General features: G+C 36.4%; 1 non-coding gene across 1 annotated transcript; it reads right to left on the reverse strand.

Moving 5' to 3' along the window:
- Window positions 1-22,255: 22,255 nt before the first annotated feature.
- LOC141567742 (small nucleolar RNA U3) lies at window positions 22,256-22,462 on the reverse strand. Its single transcript, XR_012490576.1, has one exon. It is a non-coding gene; the product is annotated as a small nucleolar RNA U3 (small nucleolar RNA).
- Window positions 22,463-23,340: the final 878 nt, after the last annotated feature.

A 23,340-nucleotide genomic window follows, 5' to 3' on the forward strand; every position in this document is an offset into this window, starting at 1 on the left:
GCGGCTGTGGAAATCTGGCCCACACCCGCAGCTGCAGAGATGCAGGGGATCCCATGACAGAAGCGAGAACACAAAAGCCCGGAGGTGGGCTCTTTACCCTGCGTCCCACAGTGGACCTCTCCCGCCGCCAGGGCAGCATATCTAGCATTTGAGGCAATAACCTCAGCTGATACCTCCAGTTAAGCCCTAGGCCGGATAAAGGACACAAACTCCATACCTGGGCCCCTCCCCCCACCTTCCAATCCTATCCCTGCCCTTCCAGAGACTTGAACTGGCCCCTGAACTGAGGAGTGGTGTCAGATTACAGAGGAGCCTTGGTGCTCGGGCTCTGGGAAGACAGGCAGGTGGCTCTGGCCCAGGGAGGAGGCTGGGAGGAGTGTGGTTTTTGCTGGGCTAGGAGAGAGGGGACTCCTCCGTCTCCAGCCACCGCCTTTTCTGGCCTGCGGGAAGAGTGTGACACAGCTGGGCTGGGAAAGAGAAGACCCCTCCTTCCATCCCCAGCCCCCACCCTTTCTGGCCTGCCTAGGGCGGGGCAATTACATCTGCGGAGGCACTCCCAGGGATCAGCAGTAAGCAGTAGACACAGCTCCCAGCTTTCAGCAGCTGAGAAATCTCCCGCCCACCACACACACACACAGGGAAGAAGTGCCCTAAGACTCAGGAGAACTGGACACAGGGCTGGTGGTGCTACTCTCAGTGTGCATATGTGCAGGCAAGGGCAGAAACTGCACTGGCTTTGTAAAAACTACCGTCCACACCCCTCAGCCCACGCATCTAAATCTGCAGTCCCAACATCACTCTGGGCACCAGGTGACCGGCTCTGCACGCACAATACACAGAGGACTCTTTGGTACAGCAGAGGACAACCTGGAGATTACTTGGTGGGCTTAAGCCAAGACTGGCGCTGCTTTTTGTTTTGTTTTGTTTTGTCTTTATATCTTTGCCTGTGTTGAGTGGGGGTTGTCAGTTGTTTTTTACATGTGAATGTATTTGATTTTTTTCTTTGTTGTTGTTGTTGTTGTTGTTGTTGTGCTTGGTGATTTGCTTTGTTCTGAAATTGCCCTACCAGGGCCCAGCTTAAGAGGCACAAGTTTCAGCATACCCAGAGGCCAACTCCAGACCAAACCAGAGCACTACCGGGTTTGACCTACAAGTGACACACCCAGAGGGGATTCTTTACAGGCACAAGAGCCCATAGAGGCCAAACCACATTTAAGCGGTCAACCCTCACGCAGCAGTACACCCTGTGGTGGGCAGAGCCAAGTCTCACAACTAGTCAGCCTAGGAATTAACCCCACCTACTCACAAGCGAAAAGCAATTAAAGATCTTCTTTAACAGGACAATATACACAACACCAGAGTCACCTTTGGAGTACATGCAGAGGAGAAGAACGAAGTAGTGCAAGTCAAATATAAAGGACACATACTACATAAGATAACCCAGCAAGAACTAAGAACTCCAGGGTATCTACCTAATACATCGAAGCAAAGACAGAGAGTCAGCCAGAATGGGGAAACAAAGAAACATGTCCCAAATAAAAGAACAGAAGAAACCTCCAGAAATGGAACCAAATGAAACAGAGGTAACCAACCTATCAGAGACAGAGTTCAGAACACTGATGATAAGAATGTTTAAGGAAGTTAGAGAGGACATAAAGAAGGATAGAGAAATCATAATGAACAACCAGTTAGAACAAAAGAACACAATTACAGAAATAAAGAACTCACTTGAAGGAATTAACAACAGGTTAGATGAAGCAGAGGATCGAATCAGCGACTTAGAAGACAAGTTAGCAGAGATCACCCAAACAGAACAACAAAAAGAAAAAATAATAAACAAAATGAATATGTTTTAAGAGACCTCTGGGATAACATCAAGTGCAACAACATGCGCATCATAGGAATACCAGAAGGTGAAGAGAGGAAGCAAGGGATTGAGAACATATTTGAAGTAATAATGTCCAAAAACTTCCCTAACCTGATGAAGGAAACCAACATACAAGCCCAGGAAGTGCAGAGAGTTCCAACCAGGATAAACCCAAACAGGTCCACACCAAGACACATTATAGTTAAAATGGCAAAGGTTAAAGACAAAGAGAGAATCCTAAAAGCAGCAAGAGAAAGACAGAGGGTTACATACAAGGGAACTCCCATAAGACTATCAAATGACTTTTCTGCAGAAACATTGAAGGCCAGGAGGGAGTGGCAGGAGATACTCAAAGTGATGGAAAACAAAGGCCTACAACCTAGGTTGCTTTATCCAGCAAGGCTATCATTTAAAATTGACGGAGAGATAAAAAGCTTCCCAGAAAAAAATAAGCTAAAGGAATTTATTACCACCAAGCCAGCAATGGAAGAAATACTAAAAGGACTTCTGTAAATAGAAGACAGATTAAAACAATCTAACTACAAATTTAAAAATGGCAATAACTATGGGTGGCTGAGTGGATAAGAAAGCAAGACCCTTGTGTATGCTGTATACAAGAGACTCACCTCAGATCAAAAGACACACACAGGCTGAAAGTGAAGGGTTGGAGTAAGATATTTCATGCAAATGGAAATGAGAAAAAAGCTGGAGTTGCAATACTTATTTCTGAAAAAATAGACTTTAAAATGAAGAAAATACTAAAAGACAAAGACAGGAAATATATAACAATAAAGGGATCGACCTGACAAAAGGACATAACCCTAGTAAACATTTATGCACCCAACATAGGAGCATCTAAATATATAAAACAGATATTGGCTGACATAAAGACAGAGATCAACAGTAACACTATCATAGTAGGGGACTTCAGCACACCTCTGACTACAAGGGACAGGTCTTCCAGACAGAAAATCAATATGGAAACAACAGCCTTAAACGATACATTGGACCACTTGGATTTAATCGATATTTTCAGAGCATTTCACCCCAGTGCTGCAGAATACACGTTCTTCTCAAGCGCACATGGCACATTCTCCAAGATAGACCATATGTTAGGCCACAAAACACGTCTTGATAAATTTAAGAAAATTGAAATCATACCAATTGTCTTCTCTGACCACAGTGCTATGAAATTAGAAATGAACTACAGGAAAAAACTGGAAGACACACAAATTCATGGAGGCTGAATATATGTTACTAAATAAGGAATGGGTCAACCAGGAGATCAAGGAAGAAATCAAAAGATATCTCAAGACAAATGAAAATGAAAGTACGATGACCCAAAATCTATGGGATGCCACGAAAGCAGTCCTAAGAGGGAAATTCATAGCATTGCAGGCCTACCTAAAGTAACAAGAAACATCACTAATCAACAGTTTATCTTCACACTTAAGGGATCTGGAAAAAGAACAACAAAATAAGCCCAAAGGGAGTACAAGGAAGGAGATAATAAAGATCAGAGCGGAAATAAATGAAATAGAAACCAGAAAAACAATACATAAGATCAATGAATCCAAGAGTTGGTTCTTAGAGAAGATAAACAAAATTGACAAACCTTTAGCCAGACTCATTAAAAAAAAGAGAGAGAGGACCCAAATTAATAAAATCAGTAATGAAAGAGGAGAAGTGACAACAGACACCGCAGAAATACAAAAAATGTTAAGAAATTACTATGAGCAACAGTATGCCAACAAATTTGACAATCTGGAAGAAATGGACAATTTTCTAGATGCGTAAAACCTTCCAAGGCTAACTCAAGAAGAGAAAACCTGAATAGACTGATTACCACCAGGGAAATTGAATCAGTAATCAATGATCTCCCAACAAACAAAAGCCCTGGACCGGATGGCTTTACAGGTGAATTTTACAAAACATTCAAAAAAGAATTATCACCTATTCTCCTCAAGCTCTTCCAAAAAATCCAGAGAGAGGGAAGACTCCCAAACACTTTTTATGAAGCCACTATCACCCTGATCACAAAATCAGACAAAGACACCACAAAAAGGAAACTACAGACCAATATTGCTAATGAACATAGATGCAAAAATCCTCAACAAAATATTAGCGAACAGAATTCAGCAATACATTAAAAAGATCATACACCATGATCAAGTGGAATTCATCCCTGGTATGCAAGGGTGGTTCAACATCCGCAAATCAATTAATGTGACACACCACATTAACAAAATGAAAACTAAAAATCATATGATCATATCAATAGACGCAGAAAAAGCATTTGATAAAATCCAGCAGCCATTTATGATAAAAACCCTTAAGAAAGTGGGAATAGAAGGATCATATCTCAACATAATAAAGGCCATATATGATAAACCCACAGCTAACATCATACTCAATGTGGAAAAGCTAAAACCATTCCCCTTAAGATCAGGAACAAGGCGAGGTTGCCCACTTTCTGCACTTTTATTCAACATAGTACTGGAATCTAGACACAGCAATCAGACAAGAAAAAGAAATAAAAGGCATCCAAATTGGTAAGGAGGAAGTAAAATTGTCATTATATGCAAATGATATGATACTATATATAGAGAATCCTAAAGACTCCACCAAGAAACTATTAGAGCTGATAGATGAATTTAGTAAAGTAGCAGGATACAAAATTAATATTCAGAAATCAGTTGCATTTGTATAGACCAATAATAAAACATCAGAAGGACAAATTAAAAAAGCAATCCCATGTACAATTGCTCCAAAGACTATAAAATACCTGGGAATAAATTTAACCAAAGAAGTAAAAGATCTGTACTCAGAAAATTATAAGACACTGAAGAAAGAAATGAAAGAAGATACAAATAGATGGAAACACATACCATGTTCATGGATAGGAAGAATTAATATAGTTAAAGTGTCCATACTGCCTAAGGCAATATACATATTCAACGCAATTCCTGTCAAACTACCAATGACATTTTTCACAGAAATAGAACATATAATCCTAAAATTTATATGGGACCATAAATGACCCCGGATATCCTCAGCAATCTTGAGAAATAAGAACAAAGTGGGAGGTATAACAATACCTGACATCAAATAATACTACAAGGCTACAGTAATCAAAACAGCATGGTACTGGCATAAAAACAGACACATAGATCAATGGAACAGAATAGAGAGTCCAGAAATAAATCCATGTCTATATGGCCATTTAATCTACGACAATGGAAGCAAGAATGTACGGTGGGGTAAAGACAGTCTATTCAATAAATGGTGCTGGGAAACCTGGACAGACACATGCTAAAAAATGAAGCTGGAACACCTCCTTACACCATATACAAGAATAAATTCAAAATGGCTTAAAGACTTAAATGTAAGATCTGAAACCATAAAATTCCTAGAAGAAAATATAGGAAGAAACTTCACAGACATTACCCAGAGTAAGATTTTTACTGATATATCCCCTCGCGCGAGGGAAGTAAGAGAAAAAATAAACATGTGGGATTACATCAAACTAAAAAGCATTTTCACAGCAAAGGAAATCATCAATAAAACAAAAAGGGATCCTACTGAATGGGAACAGATATTTGCCAATGATATATCTGATAAGGGGTTAATATCACAAATTTATTAAAAAAACTCACTCAACTCAACTCCAAAAAACAAACAACCCAATTAAAAAATAGGCAGAGGACATGAAGAGACATTTTTCTAAAAAGGACATACAGATGGCAAACAGACATATGAAGAAATGCTCAACCTCACTAACCATCAGAGAAATGCAAATAAAAACCACAATGAGATACCACCTCACCCCAGTCAAAATGGCTATCATCAATAAATCAACAAACAACAAGTGCTGGCGTGGATGTGGAGAAAAGGGAACGCTTGTGCACTGTTGGTGGGAATGCAGATTGGTGCAGCCACTATGGAAAACAGTATGGAGGTATCTCAAAAATCTGAAAATGGAACTACCTTATGATCCAGCAATCCCACTCCTAGGTATCTATCCGGAGAAATCCACAACTCAAATTCAAAAATCTTTATGCACTCCTATGTTTATTGCAGCACTATACACAATAGCCAAGACATGGAAACAACCGGAATGCCCATTGGTAGATGACTGGATTAAGAAACTGTGGTACATTTATACAATGGAGTATTACACAGCCATAAAGAAGAAAGAAATCTTACCATTTGCAACAACATGGATGGACCTAGAGAACATTATGTTAAGTGAAATAAGTCAGACAGAGAAAGACAAATACCATATGATCTCACTTATATGTGGAATCTAAAGAAAAGAATAAGTGAATGAACTAATCAGAAACAGTTTTGGAGACATAGAGGGTTGCTAGATGGGCGGGGGGGTGGGGATAAGGGGGAAGGTGAGAGGTTTAGAAAATAGTCAGTAACCACAAGATGGCCACAGGATTTTGAAAATTAATTTGGGGAACGTGTCGTGATCAATGTAAAGATTTTGTAGGGTATCCGAGGGACACGTGTCCCATTTGGGAGACCACCTCAGGGATGATGTAGATGCCTAATCTCTGCACGATACACCTGAAACTGAACAATAATGAATGCCAACTATTATTTTATATATATATATATATATATATATATATATATATATATATATATATATATATATATATATATATATATATATATATATATATATATATATATGTATATGTATGTATGTATATGTATGTATATATACATATATATGTATGTATGTATGTATATGTATATATTTGTATGTATATGGTTACAGGAAGCGGAGTACAACATTAGGAATAGCGACAGTGGAAATGTAATGGCTCTGTGCGATGTCAGAGGGATAGTGGATGGGGGGAGGGGGGTTCACACAGTGTGAGGGATATAAATGATAAACATCTAAGTTTTGCTTTGTCTTGTGCACCTGAAACTAATAAAATTATTTTTTTTAAAAAAAGTTAAAGTCAGATAGGTTAAATAACAAAATGAATATTGTAAAAACTAAAGTCAATAGATGACCAGAATGAGATGTTAAGAAGGCATAAAGAAACTGAAAATATGTATTTTAAAAGGTTTAAAATATGGAGGCTTAAGAGAATGAGAAGACAACCCACAGACTGAGAAGAAATATTTGCAAAGACATATCTGATATAGGACTGTCATCCAAAATATGTAGAGAATGCCTAAAACTCAACAATAAGAAAATTAACCACCAGATTAAAAAATGGGTAAAAGACGTGAACACCTCACCAAAGCTATAGAGATGGCAAGTAGACCTATTAAAAGATGCTCCACATTATACATCATCAGGAAAATGCAAAGTAAAATAACAATGAGAAATCACCACATCCTTATTAGAATGGCCAAAAGGACACTGACGACACTAAATGCTGACAAGGATGTGGGGCAACAGAAACTCTCATTGCTGGTAGGATTCCAAGATAGTACATGCAGTCATTTTGGAAGACTGTCCAGCAGTTTCTTACAAAACTAAGCATACTCTTAGCACATGATCCATCAATCACACTTCTTGGTATTTACCCAAATGAGTTAAAACCATTTCCAAACAAAAACCTGCACATGGATGTTTATAGCAGTTTTAGTCATCATTGACACAATTTGGAAGGAACTAAGATGTCCTTCAGTAGGTGAATGGATAAACTGTGACACATCCAGACAATGGAACAGTATTTGGCGTTAAAAAGAAATGAACTATCGGGCGGCTGGTTGGCTCAGTTGGTTAGAGCGCCGTGCTCTTAACAACAAAGTTGCTGGTTCGATCCCCACATGGGCCTGTGTGAGCTGTGCCCTCCACAACTAGATTGAAACAACTACTTGACTTGAAGCTGATGGGTCCTGGAAAAACACACTTAAATAAATAAAAGTTTTTAAAAAAGGAAATGAGCTATCAAGCCATGGAAAAGACATGGAAGAACCTCACATGCATGCTACTAAGTGAAAGAAGACAATCTGAAAATATATGCTTCCAACTATATTCTGGAAAAGGTAAAACTGAAGACAGTAAAAAGATTAAGGGTTGCCAGTGGTGAGGGAGGAGGAATAAACAGGAGGAGCACAGAGGATTTTTAGGGCAGTGAAACTACTCTGTATGATACTATAATGGTGGATAGTGTCATTACATATTTGTCCAAACCCACAGAATGTACAACACATAGTGAAACCTAATGGAAACTGTAAACTTTGGGTGATAATAATGTGTCAGTGTAGGTTTATGAATTGTAACTACTGTACCATCTGGTGAGAGATGCTAATTGTGAGGGAGGCTGTGCAGGAACATGTGGGAACTCTCTGTACTTTTTGCTCCATTTTGCTGTGAATCTGAAACTGCCCTAAAAAATAAAATGTATTTAAAAGGAAAAAAAAAAAAAGAAAAGAAAAATGTCAAAGAGTGTACTGCTTATGTTTTCTCCTAGGAGTTTTATGGTTTTAGATCTTGCATTTAAGTCTTTAATCCATTTTGAGTTTATTCTTGTATGTGGTGTAACAAGGTGATCCAGTTTTATTCTTTTGCATATGTCTGTCCAGTTTTCCCAACATTATTTATTGAAGAGAATATCTTTACCTCATGGGATGTTCTTGGTTCCTTTGTCATGGATTAATTGATTGCATAAGCATGGGTTTATTTCTGAGCTCTCTATTATGTGTCATAGATCTATGTGTCTGTTTTTATGCCAGTACTATGTTGTTTTGATAACAATAGCCTTGTAGTACAGTTTATTATCAGGTAGCATGGTACCTCCAACTTTGTTCTTTCTGAAGATTGCTTTGATTATTCAGGGTCTTTTGTGGTTCCATATAAATTTTAAGGTTATTTGTTCTCATTCTGTGAAAAATACCATTAATATTTTGATAAATTGCTTTGGGTAATATGGATAGTTTAAAGATATGAATTCTATCCATGAACATGGTATATGCTTTCATTTATTTGTATCTTTTTCAATTTCTTTCTTCAATGTCTTATAATTTTCTCAGTATAGCTCTTTTAGTTCCTTGGTTAAATGTATTCCTAGGTATATTTTGATGCAATTTTAATGGAATTTTTTTAAAATTTCTCTTTCTAATAATTTGTTATTGGGGTATACAAATGCAACCAGTTTGTGAATATTAATTTTGTATCCTGCAAATTTGCTGAATTCGTTTATCAGTTCTAACAGGTTTTTCATTTGTTTATTTGTTTGTTTGTTTTGTGTGAAATCTATAGGGTTCTGTATATAATATAGTATCATGTCATCTGCAAAAAACAACAGTTTTACTTCTTCCTTTCCAATTTGGATGCCTTTTAGCTCTTTCTCTTGTCTGATTGCTGTGGCTAGAACTTCTAATATATGTTGAATAACAGTGGTGAAAGTGGACATCCTTATCTTGTTCCTGATCTTAAGGAGAACACTTTTGGCTTCTCACCATTGAGTATGACATTAGCTGTGGGTTTGTCATATATGCCTTTATTATGTTGAGGTATGTTCCCTCTATTCCCACTTTGCTGCGAGATTTTAATTATAAATGGGTGCTGAACCAAACTTGCATCCCAGGAATAAATCCCATTTGATCATGGTGTATAATTTTTTATTGTATTGCTGAATTCAGTTTGGTAATACTTTGTTGATGATATTTACATCTATGTTTATCAGGGATATTGGCTTATAATGTTCTTTTTTTTTTGTAATGTCATTGTCTGGTTTTTGAATCAGAGTAATGCTGGCCTTGTGAAATGAACTTGGGAGACTTTCCTCCTCTTCAATTTTTTTTCTATTAGTTTGAGAAGGAGACGTGTTTATTCTTCTTTGAATGTTTGGTAAAATTTACCTGTGAAGCTGTGTGGTCCAGAACTCTTTTTATTGGAAGTTTTTGATCATTGATTCAATTTCATTCATAGTTGTTGGTCTGTTCAGATTTTCCTTCTTGGCTCAGCCTTGGAAGATTGTATGTTTCTAGAAATTTACCTATTTCTTCCAGGTTGTCCAATTTGTTGGCATGTAATTGTTCATAATATTTTTTTAAATAATCATTTGTATTTCTGAAGTCAATTTTCACTTCTTCTCTATCATTTTTTATTTTATTTATTTGTGTCTTCTTTTTCCTTGATGAGTCTGGTTAAAGGCTTACAAGTTTTGATTATTGTTTCAAAGAAATAGCTCTTGGTTTCATTGATCTTTTATATTGTTTTTTAAAGACTCTATTTTGATTATTTCTGCTCTGATATTTAATTATTTTTTTCTTCTACTCACTTGTGACTTTGTTTCTTATTCTTTTCCACTTCCTTTAGGTATAAGGTTAGATTGTTTGAGATTTTTCTTGTTCCTTGAAGTAGGCCTGAATTTATATGAATTTCTCTCTTAGAACTACTTTGGCTGTGTCCCATAGATTTAAGGACATTGTGTTTTCATTTTCATTTGTCTCAAGGTATCTTTTGATTTATTTCTTGATATCATGTGGCCTAACATGTAGTCTATCCTGGAAAGTGTCCCATGTACTCTTGGAAAAAAAATGTGTATTCTGCTGCTTTGGGTTGAAATGTTCTAAAAATCTCAATTAAATCCATCTGGTCTAATGTGTCATTAGGTCACTGTTTCCTTATTGATTTTCTGCCTGGATGATGTATCCATTGATATCAATGGGGTGTTAAAGTCCCCTATATTATTACTGTATTACTGTCGATCTTCCCTTTATGTCCATCAATATTTGCTTTATATATTTAGCTGCTCCTACCTTGTTGACTTACACGTTTACAAGGCTTACAAGATTATGAAAGGTATTTTTTTGTCTCTTGTTATACCCTTTGTTTTAAAGTCTATTTTATATGGTATAAATATTGCTACCCTCCCCCCTTTTTTTTTCATTTCCATTTGAAATATCTTTCTCCATCCCTTTACTTTCAGTCTGTGTATGTCTTTCAATCTGAAGTACGTCTCTTGCAGGCAGCATAAGTATGGGTCTTGTTTTCTTATCCATTCAGCCACCCTATGTCTCTTGATTGGAGTATTTAATCCATTTACATTTAAAGTAATTCTTGATAAATATGCAGTTATTATCATTTTAGTGTTCATACATTTTAAAGAGTTTTATTAAAATATAGCTAACATACAATATTATATTAGTTTCAGGTATAAACCAGATATTTAACATTTATATACCTAAAGAAGTGAACACCATGTTAAGTTTGGCAACCATCTGGCACTGTCCAACGCTATCACAATATTATTGAGTATATTTCCTATGCTGTATATTACATGCCCATGACTATTTTGTAACTACAAATTTGTACTTCTTAATCACTTCACCTTTTTCACTCTACCTTCCACCACCTCCCATCTATCACCCTAATAAATCTAGCATCCATCTAACCCATAAAGTTATTACAACATTATTGACTGTATTCCTTATGCTATACTATATTCTTTATGCTATATCTCCATGACTACTGTGTAACAACAAATTTGTACTTCTTAATCCCTTCCCCTTTGCCACCCTTCCTCAACCCCTTCCCATCTGGCAACCACCAGAATGTTTTCTGTACCTATGAGTCTGTTTCTGTTTTGTTTATTTGTTCTTTAGAGCCCATATACGAGGCTGACAATTAAGTTTGCAAACTCGTTGCAACAATGTTGCTAAACTTTTTTTGATATCAGAGGAATTATTCAGTATGAATTTATACCAACTGGACAAACAGTTAACCAAGTTTACTATTTTGAAGTGCTGAAAAGGCTGCGTGAAAAAGTTACATGACCTGAACTTTTCACTAATAATTTGTGGCTCTTGCAGCACGACAATGCACCAGCTCACACGGCACTGTCTGTGAGGAAGTTTTTAGCCAATAAACAAATAACTATATTGGAACACCCTCCCTACGAATCCTGATTTGGCCCCCAATTACTTCTTTCTTTACCCAAAGATAAAGGAAATGTTGAAAGGAAGACACTTTGATGACATTCAGGACATCAAGGGTAATACGACGACAGCTCTGATTGTCATTCCAGAAAAAAAAGAGTTCCAAAATTGCTTTGAAGGGTGGACTAGGTGCTGGCATCGGTGCATAGCTTCCCAATGGGAGTACTTCAAAGGTGACCATAGTGATATTCAGCAATGAGATATGCAGAACTTTTTCTAGGATGAGTTCGTGAACTTAATTGTCGAACCGCATATAAGCAAAATCACATTGTATCTGTCTTTGTCTGACATACTCCACTCAGCACAATACCCTCAGGTCGATCCATGCCACAAGAGATGGAAAGATTTCATTTTTTTATGGTTGAGTAATATTTCATTGTATATATGTACCACCTCTTCTTTATCCATCTATTTATTGATGAATACCTAGGTTTCCTCCGTATCTTGGCTGTTATAAATAATGCTTCAGTGAACATATGTATGCACATGTCCTTTCCAAGTAGTGTTTTGGGTTCCTTCCAATAAATACCCACAAGTGGAATTGCTGGGTCCTTCTTTATCTCTTGTTATAGACTTTGTTTTAAAGTCCATTTTCTCTGCTATAAGTATTGCTACCCCAAGTTTTGTTGTTGTTGTTGTTGTTATTGTTGTTGTTGTTTCCATTTTCATGAAATACTTTTTCTATCCCTTTACTTTCAGTCTGTGTGTGTTTTTCAATCTGAAGTGACTCGTAGGCAGTATGAGTAAAGGTCTTGTTTTGTTATCCATTCACCTACCTTATGTCTTGACTGGAGCGTTTAATCCATTTACATTTAAACAATTGTTTGTAGATATGTAGTTACTGTCATTTTATTATTCATATTTATTATTATTATTTTTTTTCATCTTCTACTTAAAGAAGTCCCTGTAACATTTCTTGTAATACTGGGTTGGTGTGATGAAGTCCTTTAGCTTTTTCTTATCTGGGAAGTTCTTTATCTGTCCTTTCATTCTAAATGATAGTCTTGCTGGTAGAGTAATATTGGTTGTAGGTCCTTGATTTTCATCACTTTGAACATTTTGTGCCAACTCCTTCTGGCCTACAAAGTTTCTGTTGAGAAATCAACTGACAGTCTTATGGGAGCTCCCTTGTAGGTAACTAACTGCTTTTCTCTGCTGCATTTAAGATTCTCATTTTGTCTTTAACCCTTGGCATTTTAATTGTGTCTTGGTGTGGGCCTCTTTGGGTTCATCTTGTTTGGGAGTCTCTGCACTCCCTGGACTTGTACATATTTATTTTCTTGCCAGGGACACTTTCCATTATTATTTCTTCAAATATGTCTTCAACCCCTTCCTCTCTCTTCTCTTTCTGGTAATCCTATGATGTGAATATTATTACCCTTGATGGTGTTGTCCCAAAGGTCCCTTAAATTATCCTCACTTTTTAAATACGTTTTTTATTTTGTTCTTTCAATTGAGTGTTTTCCAATCCTCTGTCTTCTAATCTCTGATTTTATCCTCTGCTTCATGTAATCTGCTGTTGACTTCATGTAATGTATTCTTCATTTCATTATTATATTCTTCATTTCTCACTGGTTTTTATTTTTCAGTTTCCTATCTCTGTTCAAGATTTTACTGAGTTCATCTACTCTTCCCCTATGTTCATTAAGCATCCTTATAACCAGTGTTTTGAACTTAGTACATAGTAGATTTCTTCCTCTATTTCACTTAGTTCTTTTTCTGGAGTTCTGTCCTGTTCTTTCACTTGGGACATGTTTCTTGGTCTCCTCATTTTGGCGGCCTACCTGTGTTTCTTTCTGTATATTAGGTAGATCTGCTACATCTCTTAGTCTTAGCAGGCTGGCCTTATGTAGTAAATGTCCTGAAAGATACAGTGGCACAGTCTTCTTGGTCACCTGAGCCGGGTACTCCAGAGACGTCCCTTGTGTGGGCTGTATGTGCTTTCCTGTTGTAATTGAGTCTTTTTGTTGTTGACTCATCAGTGGGTGGCATTGACCATCTGGCTGACTGGCTGTGAGGACTGGTCATGATTATAGCTGATGAGCTGTTGTGTAGGGCCTGATCCTACAGAGTGGGATTCACTTTAGTGGGGCTCTAGTGCTTGTCAATTCCTCCCTTTTGGTGTATCACTGTGGAGCCAAGCTGGTTGGGTGGTGCTGTAGTGTGATGAAGGCAGCCACCAAATATGTTGGATCTAGGGCCACTTGAGAGGGGATCCAGAGCAAGCAAAGTTCATCTGCTGCATGTACCCCACTGGGGACCACCTCGTAGGGGCTACAAAATAATCTGTGGTTGGTAGTTGCCTGTGGTAGTCTTGGAGGCAGGCAGGCTGCCATGAGTTCTGGGCTTTACACCACTAAGCAAGTTGTACAGGACACGATCAGGTCGGCTGATCCTTATTTGGATTGTGTGGATATTTGACGGGTTTTAGGAAAGTCCACAGCATGGACCAAGGCTGGCTGCTTGTGAGGAACAGCCACTGAAAGAGGTTCAGGATGGAGTGGGCTCTTAGGGAACCACAGGGGCAGGGGGTGAACAGTGTTAGCCAGGTTCATAGAAATTCAGATTTGGCACCTGCCTGTGCCTTCAGGCTGGTTGGGGACAGGGCTCAGTCAAGGGACAATGGTGCCTACCAACACTTCTGTCTGAGTCTGCCAGGAAAGATCTGCCCCTCCAGCCCTCACCCTGAAGACAGTCAATACATTTCCTCCCTGTGTGTCCCTGGTGGGTTTTGAGCTGCTGTATCTTTCCTGGCACTTAGAGTGAGTATTTGTGATTCAGTGGGTTGGTGCTCAGGCTTTTTAAGAAGTCATCTGAGTCTACAGCAGCCCTCTGTCTCACTTAGATGGAATTCCCACTGCTTTCACAGCCAGATGTTGTGGGGACTCCTCTTCCTGTCACTGGTGCTCTGAGCTGGGGATCCCAGTGTGGGGCTGGGACCCCTTGTTCCTCAGGGGGGAATTCCACAACCAAAATATTCCTCCTGATTCTTCACTGCCACACATGGGTGTGTGGGACCAATCCATTTTGTGTCTTTACCCTGCGTACCAGTCTCAACATGGCAGCTAATCTTCCGGTAGTTGCTCTATAATTTAGCTTTAATATTGATGTGGTTCTGGAAGGAGATGAGCACAGCATTTAGCAAGTACTCCACCATCTTGACCGGAAGTCTGTCCCTTTTTTTTTATATTACTCTGTCTTATATCTTTGGGAATATCAATTTTAGTTATTTTAAAGTCCCAATATGATTATTCTATTAATCCCTTTTCTTCCAGTGTAAATTTGGATTGTTGGTTTTATTATCCCATCCTTCATGTTGTTGGTGCTTCTCAAATATTTATGAAGTGTGATTCTTGATTGTGAACTCAAGTTTGTAGATGATATATTGTACTAGATTGTCCATCACCAATTTAAATTTACTATAGATTTTTGGTAGATATACTTAACTGATTAAAGAAGCTCTTGTCTATTTTTAGATCACCAGATATTTTATCATGAATTGGTTTAATCGATCCATTGTGGTTTTGATATCACTGATAATATCTTCATTTTTAGAAGTTCTTTTTGTTTTTTATCATTTGTTCCTATTCTTTCCTTCTTTCTAGCCTGATACTTTAATATAATTTCCATTTCTTCATATATTTCTTCAATTATTTTAAAATTCAGCATTTAGCAAGATACTTTGAAACTCTCGGTGGCTATTGTAACTGTGTTTTCAAGGCTCCTTTATGTTAATGTGACAGCTTTCAAGGCAGTGAGATGTTTGCAGGACACTCAGTCCCAAACACTCTACTTGCACTGGCTTAAGGGTACTTTCCTATTCCTTCATGAATGTTAATAACCGTTTCCCTAGTGCTCTGGATCTGTGTCATGTACTCCTGTGCCCTGTCATGGTATCAGTTACATAGCTATGGTTTTGAGTATACTCTTCAATTTTGGCAAAGGGGAATATCACTTTCTTCTATTCTTCCTTTTTTCTTTTTCTTTTTTTAAGCTTGGCTATGATTCATGTGTTTTGGTTTTATTTTGTGTAGTATATCTATATATTTCCATGTTGCTGGAAAGCATTATAAGATATTAATACAACAATAAATATTTTTCTATGTGCTCTTTATACACTAATTTAATTTGTATTTCTTAGAATAAATTCATATATATGAATCTTCTGGTAAAAAAAATGCAATCTGGTCTTCTGTGCTCAACCAAATTATAATTTTAATTTGAATAATAATATTTGGGAGATATTGTAGTTTGGTATATGCCCTAGGGAACTTATGAGTAAGATAATTTTAAATCAACAATACTATATATTGTACATACAATACTATATATTATAATTTAAGTTTTATTTTTTTTCTACTTACTAGTGAACTCTGGATAGGAGGAGAAGGAAATACAATAGAATGACAACATCAGCAAAAAGTATCATTCCAAGTCCACATTGTGTAGTTAACTCAAACATTTCATCCATACTCAGTTTTGAATCATTTTTTATAATACTACTTCGTTATTTTTACTGTGTAATCTTTTAGTGCCACCAATATATTTGAAAATAAAAGTTCATTCAGATAATTTTAAAATACATAATAAAACAACAAAAAAATGCATTATTTTTAAAAAAAGATTGCCAGTTATATGGGTTAAATGAGTCAAAGGTAAAAAAAAAAAGTAATAATAATAAAATAATGTATTAAATGTCAAAATGAGTATATTTGACACCCACTTTTTCCATTTGATGTTTCTTAGGCTTTAGATTAGGAGAAGAAATAGAATTTGAAATAAGGAACTGAGATACATTTCTCAAGTTCTGCTTTTTGAAATTAAATTAATCATGCCAGTCTTCATTTACGCCTCTGAAAAATTTACTCATATTAGCCACTCATATACTTTTTAGGCAGTCGGTTCCAAGCCTGGATGATTGTAATACCCACCCGGGGAATTGATAAAAATATAGGTTCTATGATCTCTTTCATGTAACAAACCTCTGGGTGGAGGTGCAGGAATTTCTATTTCAAAAAATTTAGCAGGTTATTTTAAAAGACAAGAAATGGAAAAAGACAAGAAAAGGAAATAAAAAGTATACAGATTCAGAAGGAAGAAATAAATCTCTTTTGCAGTGACATGATTATCCATATCAAATTTTCCAAAGAGTATACCAAAAACAAACAAAATTCCTAAATTTAATAAGTGATTATAACAAGGTTGCAGGATACAAAGTTGATATACAAAAATAAATAAAGAATAAAAGGCAAGTGCCATAAAACTATACCTAATATTTCTGAAAACAAACAAAAAAAGGACCATCAAACCAGCCTCCACATTAATTCTTTTTGAAAATCTTAGCACATTTGGTTTAAAGCAATGCCAATATCTTCTATCCAGTTTTCTTAAAAATGCATGGTTTTTAATATCTTTGGAAGGTAGATATTGACATATAGTGAAGATTTATATAACATCATGCATCCTACATACCCTGCAAAAGTTGAACTTGGGATAAGGCTGGTTTAACTTATACTATATTCAAGTGAATTCATTACTTTCAGAACAGAAAAAAATAAAATATTTCAGAACTGTGACTCTTCTTTAATATCAATGCTAAGAGGATAACATGATAGCAAGACCCTGCTACATTATAATCTCCACCTGAATAATGCACATAGGTAATAAAATAGCGGTTGTATATTAATCTTAAACTATACATTTCACCTCATAGCAAAATATAGGGTTTTTTTTCCCTACTTCCTCCATCTATTGAGATTAGAGAATCTACTCTGTCCTGGGACTGATGATGGAAATACATAATCTATATACCATTAAAGTACCATTCTGATGATGGAAGGGAATTTAACATGCCACCAAATCTTTCATAATACGTTTAGGATCCTAGTCTGTATCCGGGATTATGCCAGGTATTTGATATTTAAGGTTAAGTAGGTTGCAGTTTCTAATTGCAAAAATCTTAGTATCTAGAAGAAGGACAAACATGCAAATAACACATGTCCATCCTGTATTTCTAGCACGTAGTTCAGAACCTGGGATATGGAAGACACTTTAATAGTCATGATAATAGTAGCAGTAACACCACTGTTACTACTACCACCACCATCATCACCACCAATGACTGACATTTATTGCCAGGCACTTTTCTAAGCACTTTATTTATTTTATTTTTCTTAAAAATGCAATGATGCAGATGTCTTATTTGCCCATTTTACTGATAACAAAACAGACACCCAGACACCCATTGTGTCAAGGTATTTATTTGGTGCCATAACCAGCTCTATATGGTGATAATAGGGAAAACATCATGTGTTAAACTCTGAAAAGAGAATACAGTTCACTGGGCTAAGAATCAAGCCAGTGCAGGGGCAAAGGGAATTCCGATCAGTGTGAAAAGGCAGGAGAGATAAAAAGTATATGAACTGTATTTCAATCTCAAGTTTAGGGTCAAAAATAGAGAACATAACTCATAGACACAGATAATAGTTTAGTGGTTGCCAGAGGGTAAGGGGGGTGGGGGGTGGGGGATGAGGGTAAGGGGGATCGAATATATGGTGATGGAAGGAGAACTGACTCTGGGTGGTGAACACACAATGGGATTTATAGATGATGTAATACAGAATTGTACACCTGAAATCTATGTAATTTTACTAACAATTGTCACCCCAATAAATTTAATAAAATAAAATTAAGAAACAAACAAACAACAACAAAAAAGAGAACAAAAATGAGGGTTGAGGGGCAGATAGGTGGCCGACCAAGAAAGGAAAATGTTACTTGCAATATTGAGTTTGAATGGGATAAAGAGGAAATTAGATGTAGGGAGGTATTTAAAAGATAAGGATCACAGAATTTACTGATCTATGAGATGGTGGAAAGGGAGGACTCTGAAGAATTCCCGGTTTCTGGTTTGGCTGAGTAGGTGGATCATGGGTGAGCCAGTTCTATGAGAAGATATTAATAAAAATTTTAGATATGATGGTTTTGAATTATCTATCAAATATAGAGGTTGTATTCTCCATAATTATATATTACAGTGGGAGCTCAGTAGAGAAAGCTGCACAGGGGAACAGAAATATTACAAGTGTGTGTGCAGTTAGTCAAAGCCATGGAAATAGATGAGAGCATCTTGAGGGAATGTGCAGAGTGAAGAGAGGATGGCAATGGAAATGAGGGAGCAAGATAGAATGAGTAGAAAATACAAGAAATATAGAAGAAAGTATAATGAAAAAGCAAGAGAAGATGGTGTTTCTGAAGACAAAAGGAGATCTCTCTTCCCTTGGCCATACTGCAACTAAATTTTCCCTCTGTATGAAAATATACAACCATGTGGAAAAGATAAGCATCTCAGTTGTAATAGTTGACACTTTCAAAAACTGTGTTCTTGTTTTACCCTAAAAACTATTTTCATCTAAATCTTGCTTTTCTGGATTTATTGGTGATGGTAAATCTATAGCCACGTGAGTGTTGCCATTCTCTTAGATAATTTATTAGGCATTAAATATGCATTAAAATCAGTAGTTTTTTATTTCTCATTCATATGAAGTATTATGGAAGCATAAACAGTTGTATAGTCAGATGTTACTGTGCAGAGCACAGGGTTTTGTTATAGGTATTGTTCAAAGGTGTTTCCTGCAGGCTTAATAAATGAACAAAAAGGAATCTGTTACTCTAAATCTTTTAAGGGTAGTGTTGTTCACAACTGGCTTTTTAACTTCAGACATCTATTTGAAATGATAACTTCTTTTGGCCTTTGCAGAATAAAACTAATGCTTAAAAAATGAAGCATATTTTAGAATGATATAAATCAACTATCTTATGTAAGAAAATTTAAATCTTATAATTTATTTGGAAGTTAGAAAACATAAGAACAATATAAAGGTCTTAAATATTTCTTGTGCGACCAGAAAATCACATGCATTTTAAATTTATATTTCTACATTTCTGTGGCAGGATTGATTTTTGCTCGGTGCTACAGTTATTTTAAGCCCTAGAAATAAAGTGTTATGGTTGCCAAATAATAGGTGCCATCTAGCGGCCAGTAAGATTTAAGTCAAATGTTCAGAAGAATACCAAAGTATTCTGGGGTTATTCTCCCTGCCTCCCTTTTTTCCACAGTGATTTTTATTTATCACTTTCTGAATGAAATAACCCATTTTAACCAAGTTTCACATCCTTCAAATTTATATTTCTACAAATGAAATATCCTTCAGGGCTAATGATGTCTGGTTAGAATTTTGCCTGGTTTAATATTTCAATTTTGTGTCAAGAGAATTTCTTACTTGATTTTAGTAGAAGGGATATTATCATTTAGTACATTAGAATTAAAATGAATGCTAGAGGTTGTATTGTTTTCCAAAGGTCTCAGGTTTATGTTTTCCTATTCTTCCCCAAATTAGATCTGAGTATAAATTGGGGATGCCCTACAAAGGTAGACTAAGAGTCAAATAGACATTGATTGACATTAATAACAGTCATATTGAATGTAGAAAATAAGTAGCTTGGACTTAGTATCAAGATGTAAAGTCTCATGGAGATTCTCAACACTTTAGAATCTCCAAATTTAGAATCTCCAAATTTAGAATCTCCAAATTTAGAACTAGAGAGATATGTGGGCAAAATCCAGTTCTGGTGAATATTAACAATTGCATTTCCAAGAACTTGTTGGAAGTAAAAGATGAATAAATTATGGTGTATCTAATTTGTGTCTTTGATAAGCATAGTAATGTGCTGATGTATTACTTGATATTGATACTTATTCTGATTATAACAAAGTCTATAAAGAAATAGTGAATGAGATTACAGCTCATTTTGTCAGGTCAAGATAAAAACTGAGGAAAGCTAACATCACCATGTTGACATCTGGCATTTCTATGTATTTACTGTATAATTTGTATGACACATTCATTTTGTTTTGGCAACAGTTATCGCTCATTTCTTTTAAGCAGTCATTTCCAACTTGGGAAATTCTATATTAACCCCCACGATGCAACAAAAGTTTATTTAGATTCTCTAATCTGGCCTGGAAAGGCATCATTTCTATGTACCAATCCTGGTGAGTTAATGGGAAATGAAATACTTACAACTTATAAAATAAGTTGAAATTAAATATAAAATACACAGGCAAAGGTTATAGTCAACGGATATGTATGAATATCTATTATAAGCAGGGATCTGGGGATAGATCTGTGAACAAGAATAGATAATGTTGTCACCTTGAAAGGGAAAGTATTTTAGGAGTATTATTTAGGTGAGTTATTTGACAGATAAATTTTTAAAAAGTGAAAAAAAAAAATCAGATAGTAAAAAGTTAACTCATGGTGGATTAGAGAATAGGAGACTATTTAGATTAAAAAACAGAAAAAAATAACTAAGAAGGCCCTTATTAATTTATTTGACGATTTGAAAGGTTGGAAATTACTTATCTAAGCACTTCTATGTACACTTAGAGTTTTATATTCAAACAGTAGTTTTGTGCAATGTCCTTTCCTTTCATAAGCCATGCCATTATAATGAGTTAGCACCTGTCTGAGTTTTAAAACTCAAATACAATGAAAACCCTAACCCATCACTATAATAGTGCCTTATTATCTAAGGCTCTGAAGAGCTTTGTGGAACCAGAACGTGGAAGTGTTTAACTCACTAGGACAGAACACAAAATTATTTTTTTCGCCGATCACTACCCCAGCTAGGACTATATTAAATCTTATTTTCCTGATGAGTAGAAGATCTCCTGAGAATATCTGAACAGATTTTCATAGCTATCCAATTATGTACAGTTATTAAAATCTCAGTCACTTTTAATCCAGTTTATCTCATCCCAGCTAGAACCTGAGTCAGGGAAAGAGGAGGAAAATTGATTTGCTACTTTGCTCTTTATCCTGCCTCTGATTCTAGCCTTTAAAATTTAGGATCAGGAGAAAGATTATGGAGAAAGGGTAGAACTCTTTTACCTAACCGGGCACATGGTCGGGGAGCTCCGTATGGGGACACTGCTTTCTTGGGCATCACTGGTTAACACTGTGTGGAAAGTGGCCGATGTTGGTTCTCTTCTAGGGAATGTGTCAGTAGCCTTGCAGCTGCTCCAGTTTAGCCTTATCCAACTCCTTCCTACCTCAGAATAAAACTCTAGCTCCCGGAGGCTTCTTATTGCTGGGGTACCTACAAGGTGATTCAAGTATCTTCTGCTGCATCCAGTTAACCAGTAGGAAACTGACTCACCCTGGACATGCCAAACAGTGTGCGTGGCAGCTTTGATAGTTTGGAGGATGTGGGTACAACAAATGCTAAGTTTAGAAAGTGCAATGAAGGCCTGACTCGAATACTAATGATTCCCAAATCAAGGGTATAATAGTAGTAGTCAGCTATTGTGGTGACGATTAGGTGTGTGACACAATAAATCATTGCCTAATTTATGTTAAAGTTACCTTTGACTCCCCAGTATTTTTAGGTTTTTTTTTTTCTCTAACTACTCAGACGTCATCCTCACTCTCTCACTCCCCCAAGTGGAAGAGAACAATGACCATCAATGGCAAGTGGCAGTTACTGAAGTAATACCAACAGCTGGCTTCACGCTCAGGAAAGGATGCTATGCCTCTTCTTCGGGTGCTCTACACACTCAGAGAAACCTCTCTAGTAACATACTATAGAAACGATCCCTGAAAGTACAGTCTTAGGCTTTTTTTTTTTTTTCCTTTTCCCCTCCCAACTTCGATTCAAGCCATTGTTCTCAGTCTAGTTGTGTAGGACGCATCTCCCTGGCCCATGTTGGTATTATGAGCATTGTGCTCCCTGCTGAGACAGTCTCCTGCTCACGGAGGTTCAACGCACTATGTGGTAGCCCCAGGCAGCCCAGGTCAAGCCGTTGTTCACAGTCTTAGCTGTAGAGGGCGCAGCTCACTGGCCCATGTGGGAATCGAACTGGCAACCTCAGCTTTAGGAGCAAGGCACCCCAACCGCCTGAGCCACCAGCCTACCCTTTTTATTTTAGTTTAGGTGTTTTTTTTTTTTGTTTTGTTTTTTTTTAATACCCAGCATAGCCCAGGGAAGATAGTAGCGAGTAAAAGTGTAATTTTAATTTTTTAAGTTGAAGACCCACCAGCTGTTTTCCAGGTTCAAGATACAAGATATCTAGGGAGGTAATGGATTGGAAAACTAGAGTGGAAAATGGTGATTGTTAAATTCAGTTAAACAACCAGTTAAAGTGTGTCACCAATTGTGTCACAATTGGTTATACAGATGCTGCTTTAGGTAACATTCCATACCACGTAAAATCATTTCTATAATATGTAACATTTTTGTTGCAAAATACAATTTTCTTGTTAAAGAGATGATGAATAAATAAAATTATTCTTTCAAACTGTACATGTTTTCTTTTTCCTTTATGTTTTATTGTAATTGTAAAATATGCATATTGAAACTATGTCTAAAAAATCTTTGAATTCCTTAGAGAAAAATCATTCTATAAATACAAGTATTTATTATTATTCTATAATAGGTGTTAGGCAATAAAAAGTTCACATGATTCATCTGTATTTGCATGGCACTTTTAT

The sequence above is a fragment of the Rhinolophus sinicus genome, linkage group LG11 (assembly GCF_036562045.2).
Source record: "Rhinolophus sinicus isolate RSC01 linkage group LG11, ASM3656204v1, whole genome shotgun sequence".
Taxonomy (NCBI): Eukaryota; Metazoa; Chordata; class Mammalia; order Chiroptera; family Rhinolophidae; genus Rhinolophus; species Rhinolophus sinicus.